General features: G+C 35.6%; 1 long non-coding RNA gene across 1 annotated transcript; it reads right to left on the bottom strand.

The window, feature by feature from the left end:
* Positions 1–7,585: 7,585 nt before the first annotated feature.
* LOC129921974 (uncharacterized) lies at positions 7,586–19,705 on the bottom strand. Its single transcript, XR_008773901.1, has 3 exons — positions 19,578–19,705; positions 18,459–18,607; positions 7,586–7,995 (listed from the first exon to the last, which is right to left on the bottom strand). It is a non-coding gene; the product is annotated as an uncharacterized LOC129921974 (long non-coding RNA).

Genomic DNA, 19,705 nt, shown 5'->3' with positions numbered 1-19,705 from the left:
AATCAACACCGATAACAGTAAACTCAGGTGTACCTCAAGGAACAGTCTTGGGTCCACTACTATTTTTAATTTACATAAATGATTTACCAAATTGCATTACTTCAGGAACAAAAGTCAGATTATTTGCAGACGATTGCATAATATATAGAACAATAAAAACAACACAAGACACAGATATTTTACAAAGAGAATTAGATGAATTACAGAAATGGGAATCAAATTGGAGCATGTCTTTCCACCCAGAAAAATGTCAGTTGTTAAGAGTAACAAAAAAACTAAAACAAATTAATTCCACTTATCTTATTCATGGCAAACCAGTAACACAGACTAAAAACGCAAAATACCTAGTGTTATAATAAATGAAAAACTGTCATGGAATCCACATATTGATGAAACTACAAAAAAATCAAACAAAGCATTAGGATTTATTAAAAGAAATTTCTATAAATCAAATAAGAACATAAAACTAAAATGTTATTTAACCTTGGTTAGGCCAATAATAGAATATGCATCCTCTGTTTGGGACCCCTCAACTCAAGAAAACATTAAGAAACTAGAACAGACACAAAATAGAGCAGTGCGATTCATAACAAACGAATAATCACATTTGACTAGAGTAACACCTTTAGTAAAATCACTAAATTTAGAAAGCCTTCAGGACAGAAGGCTCAAAAGTAAAGTAGCAATAATACATAAAACACTGAACCATAATCTTCAAATACAAAAACAAAATTTAATAAAATACTCTGAAAGACACAAAGATAAAGGCACATTCCTCGTCCCATATGCTAGGACTAATTTGTACAAATACTCCTTCTTCCCTAGTGCTATTAGAGCATGGAATGGGTTGCCTGAGCTAGCCAGGAAAACCAGTGACTTGGCAGAATTTAAGTCATTGGTTAATATGCATGACTAAATGCATGACGCGTAGGACGTAATCATCTTCTTTTTTGAAGTAACGTCTGTATTATATAAGATAAGATATATTATTTGAAAGAGAGAGTGAAAAAAATGCTATTTTAAAATATGTAATTGTTGTTTTGAAAAATATCATTATAAAGTAAAACATACATAAGGATTTGATTTAACAACGTAGTCTTAAAAAACGGGATAACTTACTATTAAAAAAAAAAACAGACTTTGTTTACATAAATAAAAATTTAAATTTTAAAAATATTCTTTTTGCAAAGTCTAGTCCTCCTTTTTGAAGCTAATGGTAGTCTATATTTTCTCATTCCATTTATTTCTGTTTTTTTTTCAACACTGCACGGAGTCTTTCCGCTGAGCTTGCACAATCCATTTCTTCAATTGCAGTCGCAGCTTATTTCTACACAGGACATTGCGCAAAAATGGACACGAAAGTCATTTATTTATTCAACTTTTTACTGAACACAAAGAAACTTTTGAGTCGAGTGCGGGAATACCCGCTGAAAGTATGTTCGAAATACAAAAAAACATTTGAGTCGAGTTAGAGAATACCCGTTGAAAGCATGTTCAAAATATAAAGACACACTTGAGTTGAGTGCGGGAATACCCGCTAAAAGTATTTTCAAAATATAAACATTTTGAGTGCGGGAATACCCACTAAGAGAATGCTCAAAATAGCCTAATTTAATTTTAAGATGATTGTATTTTTTAAATTATACCGTATTAGTATTTTTCCCCCAAAGGTATACATTAACTGTCAAATTTTTTAGGAAGATCATTAGAGCCATTTTCGAAATGTTGATGTGTCCAGGTCCCACCCTCTGTTTAACTTTTTCAACACCCATGATATGCTTGCTAATAAGAGATTGTAAAAAAAATATTTGTAGATTATATTGCTACCGAAACATTTTTTAACTCATTGAAACAATAATAGCATATGCATCTTCTGTTTGGGACCCCTCAACTCAAGAAGACATTAAGAAACTGGAACAGACACAAAATAGAGGAGTGAGATTCATAACAAACGAATATTCACATTTGACTAGAGTAACACCTTTAATAAAATCACTAAATTTAGAAAGCCTTCAGGATAGAAGACTTAAAAGTAAAGTAGCAATTATACATAAAACACTGAACCCAAAATCTTCAAATACAAAAACAAAATTTAATAAAATACTCAGAAAGACACAAAGATAAAGGCATATTCATCGTTCCATATGCTAGAACAATTTTGTACAAATGCTCCTTCTTCCCTAGCGCTATTAGAGCATGGAATGGGTTGCCTGAGCTAACCAGGAAAACCAGTGACTTGTCGGAGTTTAGGTCATTGGTTAATATGCATGACTAAATGCATGACACGTAGGACGTAATCATCTTCTTTTTTGAAGTAACGTCTGTATTATAAGAAGATAACAAATGCAATCAAATGTATTTCAAGTTTCCAGTAGTACTCTTAGAGATAAGTTTAGGAACTTGAACTATACTGACAGAATTAATGATTCACTCTGAATATCGGGTTCGAATAGAGATAAAGTTGGTCACTCATAAAATCAAAGCTTACACACACACACACATGCTGGCATGTAAACATACACCTAATAACATACTTTACGTCTCTAAGTATCTCTCTTGAGTAGGACTGGAAGTAAGATAAGCCAGTACAAGAGATTAGCACTGCATGAGTCTCTTAATGGTTGGTTAAATCAACAAGTCATACAGAAGGTCACTTGACACCGGCTCTCTGTTTCTTGAAGTACAGGAAGCACTCGGAATACCTTGGTGTCCCCTTCTAGGCCTGAGAGGGGGATTATGTCCACTAGGTGGGTGTCGTTCTGTGTGTGTGTTTGTGTGAAGCGTCTATGTTTGTTTATTTGTGGTATAAGAGGAAACATAGATGTGTATTTGGTATACTCATATGCAGGACTTTTTTTGTGACGGTACGCACCGGTACGGCGTACCAGCACATTTTTTAAAAAAAAGTATTACTTTTCTTGTATTTTAATGTATGTACTAGTCGACCGGCGGCGTAGCATACGCCGCTACTTTGCAAGGCCGACCTTAGGCCACTGCTACCTATGCGACCGCATTGGGCCCCGCACTTTTATAGGACCCGCGCTAATTTTAGGTGTATAAATTATTAAATTAAACCATTTTATAACTTATAACAGATTTCCCGCGGCCTCCTGTCGATTTAACATGAGGTCCTGGTAATCTCCTGAAATTGCAAAATATACGAAAAAGTCCTTGAAATATCCGGAAATTATTAAAATCTTTTGAAAGCTCATACACATTTCCTGAAATATATAGACGAAAATTGTCATTTTGGGATGTCATTCAATATGGAAAACATATTATTAATTTTTAGTAGTTAAAAGTTAGGCATTCAACTACTGAGTACCGGCACCTATTTCTTTACAAAAAAAAAAAAAAAAAAAAAGCACCGCTTTCTTTCGGCCTATTCAGAAAATAAGTTAAGATATGTGTACATTTATATCTTGTATATACATGAGGTGAAGATATAGTTGTATAACAGAGTGTCGTGTTTATAAATGTGTCACAGTGAAGATTTATAAGTCCGTGCGAATTGCATACATGTGTCGGGGAAAGAAATTGTTTAGTATTATTTCCACTAATTCAACTACCAAAGTATAGATTTTTTTTCAAGCTTGTATTAGCGGGCCCCGTAAGGGGAAATTCTTCTAAGCCTATTGGCTCTGTGTGTGTGGGTGTTTCCGCCTGTCACGCTGACGTCTCAAAAACTAGAAAATCCAATTCCATCATATTTTACAGCTTGCAAAGTGTAGGTGCTACTGTAACCCTTTCGTTTTCTTAAAGCGTTTTGTTTTTAAAACTAATTATGTGATCCGTTGTTTTTTTTTTCTCATAAAATTACACCAATTTAAAAAAAAAAGATAAAGTAGGTTTTATTAAGCCATATGACAATTACATAATATAACATTTTATTCATACTATTTTGTCAGTTTTCACAACGATGATTGTTAATTTATACTTATCTTTAAACGAGATTTATTTCGTAGTGGTTCACTTGTAAAATTTGAGAAACACTGCATTAATGCCATTCAAGAAAAACAAGTAGACATGGGTTGTGACTTCAGGGAGACGTGCCAGTTCTCAGGTAACCTGTTTTATTAACTTGTGCATTTCAATCAATAGAGAACAATCAACGTGGGATACCTCGAAGGTCGTCACAACTGATGTAAATACAATGACAGGGTGGGTGGGGAGAGGGTAGCCTAGTAAATCTAGTGTCTTGGTTTTTCCATATCAACATCAACATAAGCCAAAAATGAAGAGGTTGACGTGACCTCATCATATCTCTATTATGCTAATGATTAAAAAAAGAATAGGATTGATTAGTACAAAAGATTCTTGAAAAGCTCTTCAGAGTTTTGTTGACACATGAAGTGGACGTACTGTAACTGAAGTAACACCATCACATTGAGCTTGACCTCTAACCCTTTCAATGTATCTAGCAGTCCGTCTCTCCATCCATCTGTACTTCCATTCGATCGCCCATCCGTCTGTTTATCTGTATTTCTATGTCTTTCTCTCTCTCCTCTCTTTCTCTGTCTGTCTGTCTCTCTCTAAGTAAAGTTCCCCTTTCAGACCTTGTGGTATATATATATATATATATATATATATATATATATATATATATATATATATATATATATACATATATATATATTCCATAAGGTTGTTATTACTAGAAGTGGTAAAAGATACTTAAAAGGCTTCCAATGACATGCGTCTGACAAGTAGTCTAACTCCTGACTTGCACGTGTAGCTCAGATTTTAATTCCAACGGAACTGTTTTCACTTACAGGAAAAGAGACAAAGTCGAGTAACTGGCGCCTAAACCAGTAAGCTTCGGTCAGGAAGGGCTTGTTAGCTTTTACTGGCTATACACCTATGCAAAGGAAAACTTAATTCAAAATTCCGCTGCCTTGAAGCTATACCCAAACATGGGAAAGGCTTCGGGAGTCAACCTTGAAGAAAAATCTGGATCTGGCGACCCTTACAAAGTTTGCAGCACAAAGTGGTACACCCTAGCAGAGCCTGCGACGCCGTGATCCCTGACTCTATTGACACCGTAATCCCAGACTGTATTGACGCCGTGATCTCAGACTGCACTGACGCCGTGATCCCCAACTGTATTGACGCTGTTCTTGCGTGGAGTGGAGGATAATGCTGTGTCGGCGATATAATGGCTTTTAGTTTCTATGAGATGATGTTTAGACAGTTCTAGATCTAAATAATTCAAGCCTGTTGATTTTAAATACAATTTTAGACTTTACATTTAAATAGATTCATTATTTAGATCTTTTTAGATCTAAATTCTGGATATAAAAATTGCAAAATAATTTTGAGACTAGTGCGCTCTTATTAATGAGGTTCAATGTATTGGACTAAACATTAGAAGGATTATTAGTATTATATGGTACATAGGTTAGGTTTGGAAAAAAAACTTTACTTCTTATATCTACTTTACAAAACACCTTGTTTCAGCTTTTTGAAGTTTTTCACATTTTTTTTTGTAGTGTAAAGCGCTCTGTGCATCCATTCCAGGTATACTCTAGAAAGGTATGTGCTTATAACTTTTAAAAAAACATATTTCATCCACACTTCCTTAGTTTGTACACCGGATACACCAACAATCTCCACTACTTCAGTATACTGTCAGGGGCGTAACTAGGGATTTGGGGGCCCGGGGGGATTGACCTCTTTGGGGGCCCCTTGCATTTTGACATTCGACATATGACATGAGATAATGTACGCAAAAATATATAAGCCCCAAATCAAATTGGTTCAATATATCAGTAAACTTAACAAAAAGTAATCATCAAGACTCTTTTAATGAATAATACCGTTGTCTATTAGTTAAATAATGCACAAGTGACAAATCTCAATTGATATCGCTTCACGTCGTGCATTCTGTGCAGCAAAGACATCTATAACATCAACTACATCGATACTTTGAGCACACGTAATTACCATATGAAGTCTGTTTCCTCAATATGTCTATTGGTGATTGTATTACTGGTTTGTTGATGAAAAGTGCTCGTGCATCAATGACATCATTGAAAAAGCGATTTTTCCATTTATTTCATCATACAAACAGGAAAAATAGCACAGTTTGTCATAAGCGTGTCTTCATCTAACAGGTGTCTTGGTTCAAGAAGAAACCCAAAGGTATCCATTTTCTTTCCAGCCTTTGGAATCTGCCCTTCATCTCCATATGAAATCTGTCCGCACTTCTGTCGCAACACGTTTGAATGGCAGTTTTATTGACTCAACTTCTTCTGATTGTTTTGATTACAGGGAATCCATAGTATTCACTACCTTCTTTTGCTTTTTCGATGGATTGGGTTTTTGTCAGTTTCTCATCATTTTGCAGAAAGCATGAAAGGGTAGGCCTACTAATTTCTTTAGCAGCTTCGCGTATATGCAGTCCAGACTTTTGTAGGTTCTTCTGAACTATATTAATTGGGCGCAGGAGCTTTGACCAGAATTCCAGATAAGCAAAACATTCTTAATTTTCTGTGCTAATATTATAATGGTATTACGTCATTGTTGGTTGTTTATGTTTTGTGTGAAAGCAAAAGGATTCAGAGCATACAAAAGTGGGAAAAATCCATATCTCGTTATGATCGAGTATAGAAATACTACGATAAGTGGACTGCCGTATTCACCATCACAACTGCTGACGAGTAGAAGACTCAGGGAATCATTCCAACTGATCCCAAACTATTGAAACCATCGGTAGCTGAAAATGCAGAGACATTACTCAACGAACGACAGATGAAAAGCAAAGTGAAATACGATGCAAAAGCAAGACTACCTAAAGATTATTCTGTCGGAGAGTTCGTCTAGGTCAAACATGGCAGAAAGCAGTTGCAATAAAAAAAAACATTCAGCACCCAGATCTTACATCATAAAGACAAACGATGGAAAAACATACAGAAGAAATCAACGCTTTTTACATAAGGGTTTCGATGAAGACATCTCTGGGTACTATGATACCGATGAAGACAATTAACTGCAAACTGTTGGAACAAACGAAACAGACAGTTATAAACCAACGTCTAGAGAACTTGTGCCAGTCAAGACAATCAGAAGTGGACGAATTGTTAAAGTTCCTAGTAGACAGGGCCGGCCTTAGGCCACTGCAGCCTATGCGGTCGCAGTGGGCCCCGCGCTTTCATTGGCCCCGCGCTAATTCTAAGTGTACATTATTAAATTAAACCATTAAAACGTATATAAAATAACAGGGATTTTGCGACCTCCTGATTTTCCGGGCCTCCAGAAAATCTCATGAAAAGGCAAAATATACGATAAAGTCCTGAACTTTTTTTGAATTTATTCAAATCTCCTAAAGAATAGACGAAATTGACATTTTGGGGTGCCAATAAATAAAAAGTGCCATTGCGAGCTTTCATTTGATAAAAATTTATTGCAAAGACGAAAGTAGGCCTATTTTCTATTTCAAAAAAAAAATTATTTTGACATTATGCTTATCCCTACCCAGACTACGCCCCGCGCGATCCGTTTCGCATAGGGCCCCGCAAATGCTAGGGCCGGCCCTGCTAGTAGATATCACTCTTAAGAACTTTAAAAGGAAGGGTATGATAATAACTTCAAAAGGAAGGATGTGCTAATATTATATGATATTACGTCATTGTTTTTTGTTTATGTTTTGTGCGAAAGCAAAAGGATTAGATGGAAATAAAAAGAGAGTTTCCATTGGATTGAGGAAAGATGAATAGAGGGGTAATAACTCGAGTGTGAAGTTTAATTCTGAAATTATAGACGCCACACCCGAATAATGGACTATTCTAGCATTATTAAGAATAATTTTTAGATCTGTTAAACTAGATTCTGTAAATTTTGCTTCAAGGTTAATTAGTGTAGCCATAAAATACTCGCCATTTAGATCTGTTATTAGATAAGGTAACAAGATACCTGGAATTCGCTGCATATCATGCAGTTTTATTCGTGGCAACAAAGTTTAAAATGGAAGACTAACTTTAAAAAAAACTTTGATCTCTGTGGGAAAATTTTTTTTTAAAATGTCAACAACGTCAACGTACTGATAGACCTAGATCTAGGTTTAGTCTTTGTGATAAATTTAATCAATAAATATTGAAAAAAAAAAAAGACACCCGTTGACACTATTTGTCAATCAAATATATTAATTTATGTATTTACAAATAAATTTCGGACACCCATTTGGGGACCCCCAGGTGGGGGCCCGGGGGGATTTTAAAATTCTCCCCCCATCCCCCCCCCCTTAGTTACGCCACTGTATACTGTAAACCGGATGCTCCAAAAAGCTTGTTATTTGTATTCTGGCTCCATTTTATGATAATCTCCAGAAGAGTATGACCCTTTTACTAACAAAGAAACTCAACAATATCAAACCAAGATAAATCAGAGCCAGCCTACTCAATACGAAGTACGGACTTGCAGGCTTCTTCGTGTACAGACACAAATCAAATGTTATGATAAATGTTTTTTTTTGTCTGCTTGCATTCAAAACCCATGCTTAGGTGTAGGAGTTTTATTATTTGAATATGTTATCATTGGTATTAAAAAATAAGGTGTTTTAATTGTCATGTGAATAGTTGTTGTTTTTTTTTTTGGTAGGGGATGGTGAATATTTAAATCTAGTATTTCATTTTCTCGTTCTCTGTTCCATTTAGTTTCTCTCCACAAGTTAATCTTTAAAGGATACAGAAGATCAAGAGTTAGTCTTTTCTTCTGCGCAGTCAAAGGGGGTAAACGGTTAAAAAAAAACAGCGGATTGATTTGCAACGCGCGTGTCGGACCACAGAGCAGACTAAGTCATCTTTAGTAACACACATGGTAGTGCTTTAGAACATAAACAGCTAATACGCCTTTTAGTTGAGGGCACACGTTGCTTTGGACTTACACGAGTTTTAACGTAAAAAAAGGATAAATAAAAGGATTTAAAAACAGCATAAGAAACGTACATTGAATTATTCATACTGAGATTTAGGCTTCTTCCTTCTGGCACGTTGGTTTGTAAAGGTGCAGTTGGTGCACCATGTTCATTCATTTCTTTGCCACGTTTCCGTGAGGCACCTCTGTGACGTCGACTTTATTACAGCTCAACATGTTCGCCCCCCCCCCCCCCCCCCTTACCATTCAAGTGGACAGATGTAGACGGCGAAAAGAAAGTCTAAATCGACCACCGGCGGACCACGGTTATGTCAGCGCTAAATGTCACAAATTATGTATATCGAAGCTGGGGCTGCGTAGACACGGGAAATACTGCACTCCTAATTAATCATGGGTCTCAAAGACAAGCCTTATTATTATTTTCCATGTGCTACATTTGATGAGGTCTTGCTTGCAGGTTCAAACATGTCCATTTGAACAACTTTAACCCTTGTTGGAAGTCTTGGTCGATCAGGCCGTTCATCGTAGGTAGGTTTTCACTAGGGTCTATTAATTATAGTGTAGAACTAGGTCTCAGTGTCAGGATGCATAGCGAGGAGAATTAGAAGCATGAGTGTGAAGTCTTCTTCAGATCACAATACCATAGCCGTTCTTCGGTTTTGTGGAACAGAGATTGGCTAAATTATTTTCCAGAAATGATTATGATTAAAGCAATTTTTATTTGAAAGAGCTCTTAAGATATATATATATATATATATATATATATATATATATATATATATATATATATATATATATATATATATATATATATATATATATATAAGATATATGAAGAGCTTATCTCAAATTTCTTGCCTCTGAAAAAATACTTTCCACTGGTTAAAATTCGCAGAAAGCAAAACTTTTCTTTTAATGGCCATTCTAGTGCACCCTATAGATGCAAAGAGCACTGAGCCTTTGACTTTGAGATGCTTTAATGTCGGGTTGGCGTTGTTCTAGGAGATAACTTAAGAATATTCTCATGTTGAGCATACTCTTGCAAAGTTACATCAGCTGATTGATCTATTTCCAATGCCTTTTTTAGAACGAACCGTGGAACACAGATTGAGACATCTGGACTTAAAATCACGCAGAAGATAACAATATTTGTGTGTCAGGGCGGAATAGAGCTTAATAACTACAAGTTGAACTAGAATATAAAATGGTGTTATCAGTATGACAGACAAACTGTAGGAATGTCTTTTAAAAACATACAATTCAATCATTGAAGTTTGTAGAATATTGCTCTTTTAAAAATATATGGCTTCTAAATTAGGGGTTCTCAACCTGTGGGTCGCGACCCTTTTGGGCGTCGATCGACCATTTGCCAGGGGTCGCCTAAGCCCAATAGAAATTTGGGTTTTTCGTCTTTCTTCAACGAATTTTTTTTGTCGTTTCTAATTTGTTGTAAAAAAGCATATTAGTACATAGTTGATAAACATTTACATTTGTACATAGTTGATAAATATTTACATTAGTACATAGTTGATAAACATTTACATAAGTACATAGTTGATAAACATTTACATTAGTACATAATTGATAAACATTTACATTAGTACATAGTTGATAAACATTTACATTAGTACATAGTTGATAAACATTTACATTTGTACATAGTTGATAAACATTTACATTAGTACATAGTTGATAAACATTTACATTTGTACATAGCTGATAAACATTTACATTTGTGCCCACACAGCAAAAGGACATTATTCTAATTTAAGAATTATGAAACGAATTATGAAACGATTGTTCAATTCAATAATTTAAAAAGGGGGCGGGGTGATACTATTAAGAACACAGACAATTTGCTAGAGAGAGGACGCTCGTGAGTGGAACATTATTGTTTGAAGGTAGCCATCGTATTTCATTGGTAGGTCTTCATGTCAATCAAACTAGATGTTGCAGATACAATTTTAATTGTTACAGTACACATATTGACAATAGTTATTCTTCTTATTAATATTCTGCGTTCTTATTTTTTGTTGTTGAAATGTTCTAATGACTAGTCTAATATCTAACGTGAACTGTGCAGTAATTTCCAGTTCAGGCAGCTCTCCATATAGTTTTTCTTTTATATGGGTATTTTGGGTACATTGTCTTGTTCGGGCCTATCAATAAAGTATGCAGTTTTAAATTATATGATCGACATTTTCTGGCGACACTCTGGCGACACTCCACGAGGACAAATTTAACTGGTCCCAATTTTCACCTTCAGTGAACATATGTGGTCGCAATTTGTTGTTCCGTTTTACAGGTTAAAAAAACAATAAGTTGGTCGTATCGGGATAGCTTAGAATAGGCATTGCCTTTCATTTAATTTAGGTGCGACCTATCTGATTCCGATTTTTTTTACTCACAAATAGTTGAAATTACTATCAAATGCGAGACTTAACGCTATTGCGTTCATGGTGAAGATTTAAGATTAAAGCAGATCATTTCCTTTCAAATGAAACTTCAACTTTGTCAAATAAAATGGGACAAAATAAAATTTACATGTTGCCAACCTTATTTGCTTTCTATAAGGAAAATGACATTAATTCTGTGAAGGAACATAAGCACATGCATGCAGACATTTCATCCCACTGTCCAAATACACCTGACATCCCGTTTGAATTGGCCAGTAGTCCATTCAGAAAGCTAAAGTTATTCCGGAGGTCTCGCAGAAAGAGTTAATTGCACTCATTAATAGCGATGAAGCTAAAAAAAGTTTCTGTATGTTAGTTACACATTTCTGACTTATTGTTTGTAGTCCTACCACGTTCTGTCGGAGATGTGTTGCACCTTCTTCTTCTTCCATTTACAGCCACATGTCTTTGCAAAATTGAGTTTTCCAGCTTATTAACTAGTAAGTCTAAGTTTAGAAGTAGGCCTAATCTTGATGCAGAAGATCACATTCGTTGTATTATTGCAAAGATTAGCCCCGAGAATCCCTGATCTAGGGAGACAGAAACAAGCTCAACCATAGCATTAACGTTGGCGTGTTTACAAATCTAATTGCAACAATATTTTTGTAGCAATTAAGCAGCGTTTCTCAAAGTTTTACAGGTAGTGCGCCCTTAAACGAACAAAACTGTTCGCGCCTCCTTACTTAGGCAACAGGGAGAACTCTGTAGGCTCCATGGATAATTTGTAAGTGTTTGGTCTACTAGAAATCAAGAGATAGTATTAGAAATGCAGCAGTTTCCCCCTCGATCCAGCGAGGGGTCTTATTTTACAATGAAAACAATACAGAGCTATAGCTATGTTTAATTTCTAAAAATGAAAATACATAATGAATATCAGATATAAACATTTTGATTATGGTATTACAACATTAGCAAAATCCAATTTATGAGGTAAAATAATTTTACGGTTGGGGGTCGCCTCCTATTGAGGAATTGTATTGGGGTCACGGAACAAAAGAAGATTGAGAACCGCTTTTTTTTTAATACTTCCATACAAAAGCTTGCAATGTCACAATATATGCAGATTATCCGTAACCTAATCTATAACAAGTTTTTGCAATAATATGAATACAATGGCGTATTGTGTATTGGATGCAATATCAAATCTACACACACACAAACGCTAATCTATAAACAGTAAGCCCCTTGGTGCCTTAGGGTGTATCCGTGTGTCCTATTGGGGCATACTTTGCCCGGTTCCGCACTAACTTTGACTCCCGATGCCGTCACTGTGGAGAGAGCGTCGAAACAATGTCGCATGTCTTGTACGAGTGTCCCCAGCTCCGCGAGCTAAGGGGGGACTTGCCTGTGCAGTCACTCGACTTGTATGGTAGCTATGAGGCACTACGCCGGACGGCTAAGTTTCTTGCCAGAGCACTACGGGAGGACTAGTCCTTCCTGCTCTGATTTTTCAATAGGAGTTCATCTCAGGTATCCGGTGTAGAGAAAACGGAAGTATATAAAAGGGAAGCATTTCATTTCAACCAAATTTTGTTTGCACTTTCAGCTGTGTAGAATCTAATTACTGAACTATTTCGCTTTTAGTATCTTATTATTTAGTTGGTAACAGTGAACCTTCAACATGGCGTCTTTGACATTGCTTTTTTTGTCTATACATATCAAAATCTCTCCGAATCTTTCTCTATTTATCATCTTATGTTTTTCTTTCGGTTATGTTATATCATATTTCTTCCTATCTTTTTCTCTTCATCTCTGGGACAAATAAAATCTCAAGACAATGTTCACCCGTAGTGTGGAAAGTCCACCAATAATATAATTATAAAGTGGGTTTCAAAACTAGTTTGTAATATTATGAAAAACAACAATAATTTTTTTTACATATCAGAATACAGATAGATTTTTATTTTTAAAATAACGATTGCTCTAGCGTGCATAGTTTAAAATAACTCTTAATGATAAGGAATAATTAATTCATGATTTATTTCATAGGTTAGTTTCTTATTAGTAGTAGGCCTGTTATTTTTGTAACTTGAAAGAAAAAGAACAAAACAAATACTTTTTAAAACAAAGCCTATTTTAACCGTAGTTGTATCAATTAGTTTGGATCAGTCATGTAGTTCAGTTTGTCATCTAATGACACTAGGGAAGAATGAGCACTTGTACGACTTTGTACTGTCAAGGATTTGTCTTCTATTATTATACATTAATATGATCATTATGTTTTGTAAAAAATATTATTCACTTAATATTTAAGATGATCTTTTATAATATTGTTTTCTTGACTTAACATATACAATAAAATGTTTTCTACAAGTAAGCTCAGGGCCGGTCTTAGCTGCAACCTATCCACCGCAGTGGGCCAAGCACTTTCATAGGCTCCGCGCAAATTCTAGGAGCAAATTATTAAATTAAACCATTTTAACGTATTATTAAAAGGTTCCTGGAATTTTCCCAAAATTGCAAAATATTGGAAAAAGTCATGAAAATGTCCTGAAATTATTAAGACCTTCTGAAAACCTATGCAAATCTCATTTAAAACAGTCATTTCGGTGTGTCATTCAGTATTGAATACGTCAATCCTACTAGGGATTTAAAAAAAAAAAACCCGGCTTCGTCAGCTTTCATTTAATAAAAATGTAATATTAAGGCGAATTTTAACCAAAACAAAAAGTTTAAATACTTAATTTAGTTTAATAGTCACTGGCATACAAAAATAGATCTAAATCTATCTCGACCACTTAAATATAAGCAAAAACAAAAGCGATATTTTGATAGTCGATAGTAAATCTAAATGGCAGATCTGAATGTTTATCGGCTTTTTATTGGAAAACTACTATCTAATGTAGATGGCTCGTAAAGTTAATTTGACAGAACTTACTAAAGTATACATAAAATGCATAGACAATTTTTTTTTCTAATACAAAATCATAATTTTCACTTATTATCCTTAGCCCTAACAAGACTTGGCCGCGCGCAATCCGTTTCGCATAGGGCCTGCAATCTGTAGGACCGTCCCTGAGTAAGCTTGTCTAAGTTGACAAGATGTTCCATTATTGTCCACTACCAAGCTATTCCGGAGAACTAGACTCTTCTTATCTTGTGATATTGGATAAGTGAGTACATTCTCTATCAGTGGACATTAGCGTCTTAAGCACTACCTCCCTTTGTCATTCGTTTCCTCAAATCTTCCTATCCCAGCATTCACACTGTGCCAACTCTCCCCCACCCCCTTATTTTCCCCAAGTTTTTTTCCCCTACTCTAAGTAACCTATTTCATTTTTTTAAATCGTATGCGTGTGCTGTAGCGCCACCACGCGTCGATCGAACTAATTTGTTGAATGTTATCGGCTTAATTGAAGAAAGCGCTATCATGGTTGTCATATGCACGGCGTGGTTCAATTGGTGACCAACGGAGGACAGAGGAATAACCAAAAAAAAAAAACAACAACAACAACAAAAAAAAAACAACAGAAAAACACTATATGAATACTATTCCATTGCAATTATTTTTTACATTCAGACAATCCCAGCTTATTGCCTTGTATATTCGCTTGAGAAATTTGTACTAGCAATGCCATTTTGTATAATCCTACTTCGCATAATTTGAGCAAGACATAGGTCCTAATTGTCAAAAGAAAATCATATAATAACCCCCCCCCCCCCCCCCGCCCATCTGAAACGGAAAAAAAAAGAATAAAGTACGCCGCCGCTTTAAATTAGTACAAAGAAAAAATAATCAAATTCTGTATACAAATAGTTGGCTACACAAACCAATTAAAACATAATAAGAAGCATAAGCCGTAGGCCTATAAGATATAAAGTAAATAATGTAAGGTATAAAGTATACGCTCTAAGGCTTGTATGATACTCAGTTCAAGGTATAGCCCACAATACGTATGTGTATGTAGGCTTGTATGATACTCAGTTCAAGGTATAGACCACAATACGTATGTGTATGTAGGCTTGTAAGGTACTCGGTTCAAGGTATAGCCCACAATACGTATGTGTATGTAGGCTTGTAAGGTACTCGGTTCAAGGTATAGCCCACAATACGTATGTGTGTGTAGGCTTGTATGATACTCAGTTCAAGGTATAGCCCACAATACGTATGTATATGTAGGCTTGTAAGGTACTCAGTTCAAGGTATAGCCCACAATACGTATGTGTATGTAGGCTTGTAAGGTACTCAGTTCAAGGTATAGCCCACAATACGTATGTGTATGTATGCATTGAACTAATGGTCTGTTTGGGGGCACATGTTCGTTACCAACTTTTGTACCGAAGCTGTAAAAGAGACCATAAACTTGGTGACACGTGTTGCTATCACTCGACCATCTGGTTGCGCTGATCGAGGGGAGACAGAGAGGGAGGGGGGGGGGGACAAGGGGTGTGTATGTAAATAAATCGACCTTTCGTCTCGAGAAAAGGTCAAAAACGGTAACTACGTCGTCATGAACAAGAATGAATTATAAAATAGAGTACGATTGGTAGACAAGGAGAGTCGTTCAAGAGAATGAACATTTTGTCAATATGTTCTGTCTAGGTTTTTTTTTTTTATATAGATGACATTTCAGTGGATATTGGAGTTTTAGCCGATTGGCCATGGTAACAAACAAACAAACAAATAGACAATATGGACATTTGGAGAGAGAGGGACAGACATACAGAGAAAACAAGGTTACAAAACAGTTTGTGTGGAAACTATAACACTCCGTCGATACAAAAAGAAGAGACGTGCTCGTGTCAAAATTGTTACCGATACTCTTGTATTGTTTATTCAACTAACGACTTGATACCACAGGATACTGAGATTATTAATATTATTATTATTACATTGTTAATATTCACATGCATTTAATGAACTGAGAGTTATAAAGATATAGTTAAATTCTATGATATGTCTCACAAAGACCGCATCACGTATGAAGAGATTAGAAACACGATGAATACAGCAATCGGACCCCAAATAACTTGCTAACCACTATTGAAAAACTTGTAAGCTCACACTCTATGGCTACATAACAAGGTCCTCAGGGCTCGCAAGGACCTTCCTTCAGGGAACTGTACCAGAAAGAAGATGAAGAGGAAGACAGGTAAAGCGATTGGAAGACAACATCAATAGAATGGACAGGTCTGTCAGTGAAGGAAATTCTATCAAAGTCAAAAGACAGAGAAATGGAGAAAGACGGTTGACAGATCTTGTATGGTGCCCAAACGGTCCAGCAGACTAAGGGACAGAAGACGATATACTGTTGATTTGCATATTTTATTAGGCTTATTTCTACAAATGTCCTCTCTCCCTCTGCGTGTGTTAATCTTGTAGTCCTTGTAGCTCAATACCTGTAGTGTAGTTGTAAAGATAAGACTTGTATAATTTCAGTGGTTGCTTTCCTCCCCTGTCTTTATGGTACATTGACATAATCTCCCTTTAATCCTCTATCACTTCTGCCAAGCTGCGAAGAAAGTCTAGCACTTACCACAGCCCACTTTTCAGGAATTGTGTCTAAGACTGGACGGTAAGGGTGTCGTTATTTAGTAGTTAATTTTTCTGGCTTAGTTTATGTTTTGATTTTTTTTTCAAATGAATGGTTCTTTTTTAAAACATTGGTTCTTAGATCAACATAAACTAGACCTTGTAATCGAACATTGTATAAACTAGACCTTGTGTAGGAACATTGTATAAACTAGACCTTGTAATCGAACATTGTATTGTTTGCACGCATATCTTATCTACATTCTACTACGGTTTAATGACGAGTGTTATGTATGTTTCTTAAGTAATAAACTACTACAGCAGGTAGAGAACAAACTGTAATAATAAATGGCTCTAAATAAACAACAATAACAGTAAACTCAGTCTTAAGTACACTACTATTTTTAATTTACATAAATTATTTACCTAATTGCATTTGTTCAGGAACCAAAGTCTGATTATTTGCAGACGATTGCATAATATATAGAACAATAAAACAAACAAGATACAGAAATTTTACGAAGAGAATTAGATGAATTACAGAAATGGGAATCAAATTGGTGCTTATCTTTCCACCCAGAAAAATGTCAGTTGTTAAGAGTAACAAATAAAAACTAAAACAAATTAAATCCACTTATCTTATTCATAATATATGAGTAACACAGACTAAAAACATAAAATATCAAGTTGTTATAATAAATGAAACACTGTCATGGGATTACCATATTGATGAAACTATAAAACATCAAACAAAGCAACTTGTGTTGTTATAGGTTGATCCGGCCCTGAATAAGCTAGTTCTTATTTGATAAATCTCAAATTAAAACGTTTGATCTATTTCTTGTCAGACGAGTCAATTGAGAAAACATGATTACACGACATCATTTTTCCCTACGTCGTCACAAGTTCAAGAGTTAAGCCCCTTTACTTAACTGGACAGTATTAACTTCCTCCCCCGCAAAGAGCAATCTAAAATCTTCCAACTAAGGACAGGACACACACCTCTGTTAAATTACCATCTCAATAAAATAAATCCCACACAACTCCCCCTTTTGTAGACACTGCGCCCACTCGTATGAAATCGTAAACCATATCCTCTTTGAATGCCCCTTCCTAATCCACCTTAGGCAGACCCTACTACCATTCCAGCCCAACATAACCAACACCCCACGGCAGTGCTGAACAACTGAAGAAAACAACACACTAAACTTCCTTGGCACAGTCTGCAAAAGAGCTGACAGCTCAGCAGCAAAAAGAAGAAGAAGAAGCCCCTTTACTTTTGCTGTCTTCTGTGACATTACCAAATCAGTTTGATCGGGGGGAAAAAGGAAATAGTAACAGCCTCAGTGCTAAAATGTATCACATCACATGTAGCCTAAACGATGTCGAGGATAGGCCTATATCCCATACGTGGTGTGTGGTGAGTGATTAAATTACAATCATTGTCAATTCTTCCAGAGGAGCATTGCTTTAATAGGAGGATAGGAAACACTATGTCTTTTACCAGATAGTGATTTATTACATGGGAAACATTGAATCTAGCTTCTTAGGCTCGTGAAATATGTTCAGTGAATGCTGTCGAAATAATACATTCATTCGGGTTCTTGGTGAATTGTTTGTATTGATTTCAAGTAGAACACATTGCAGCTTGTACGTACCGTACTCTCATTATGAAATGAATCATTCATTAACAGGTCGATAATTCAAGCCATTCTGATTTGATGTTAAAATTGAGTGTCGGCTAGGTTTTACCTAGACTCGTGACCGATGTTCAACTTTCCAATGCAAGCTATGATAGAGATAGAACCTGTTGGATTAACATAATGATACAAAATCTATTGAACATAATGCCTAAACTAAGTTATTACTAGGCCTAGATCTTAATCTCTTTACCTAAGCACGAGGCATTTGTAACGAATTCCCCCAAAACTTATGAGGAACAAAAGTAGATCTATAACCTTAACCAGAGGATTTAAAGTTTTGACGTTTTAACCTATCCTACTTGTGTAGGTACAGGCTTAAAACACTGAACCATAACTTACAAATAGAAAAACAAAACCTAATGAAATACTCAGAAAGACTGAAAGATTGAGACGCTTTTCTTATTCCATACGCTAGAATAAATTCGTACAAATGCTCCTTCTTCCCTAGCGCCATAGGAGAATGGATGGGTTGCTTAAATCAGCCAGGAAAAGCAACAACTTAGCATTGATTAACATGCATGACTAGATTGATGCATGGTAATGCGTATGACGTAATTGTCTCCTTTTTGAAGTAACGTCTGCAATATTTAAGATAAGATATGTTGATTTGAATAATATTTAGCAGTTCTCATTCTAATCTGAGAGAGCGCGTGGCTTGCCTGTGTAAAATAAGGAAACAGAAACAAATGGGGCCAAAGACATAGACAAGAAATGCGCTCACTTGTTTGGCCCCACCCCCGCCAATTCTTAACACATTTTAAATAATTGTTTCAGGGGAATTAGATCATCATATTTTCTAATTCAACTCGATTTGACAATCGGCTATCTACTTTTTTTCCAAGGTCTGGATATAGAGGAACAAAAATAAAAGTCTCATAAATGATCTAGAGGTAATCACTAGTCTAGAGGTAATCACTAGTCTAGAGGTAATCACTAGTCTAGAGGTAATCACTAGTCTAGAGGTAATCACTAGTCTAGAGGTAATCACTAGATCAGTTAAACATATCATTCGACTAAATGTTTGGAAATAAAATAAACTGCAATCCTAAGTTTTATCCCTGAAACAATACATACAAGTCTTGGCTGAGATGTGTCGAAAGCAAAGACAGAATAATACTCAGATTATAACAAAGTTGAAACGTGTAATACAGTAAGATGTAGGTTATCGTTCCAGAGTCATAGATGCCGCTATTGACTCAAAC

Source organism: Biomphalaria glabrata, chromosome 1, assembly GCF_947242115.1.
Source record: "Biomphalaria glabrata chromosome 1, xgBioGlab47.1, whole genome shotgun sequence".
Classification (NCBI taxonomy): Eukaryota; Metazoa; Mollusca; class Gastropoda; family Planorbidae; genus Biomphalaria; species Biomphalaria glabrata.
The sequence above is the reverse complement of the archived record's forward strand: the minus strand, read 5'-3'. Positions and strand labels throughout refer to the sequence as shown.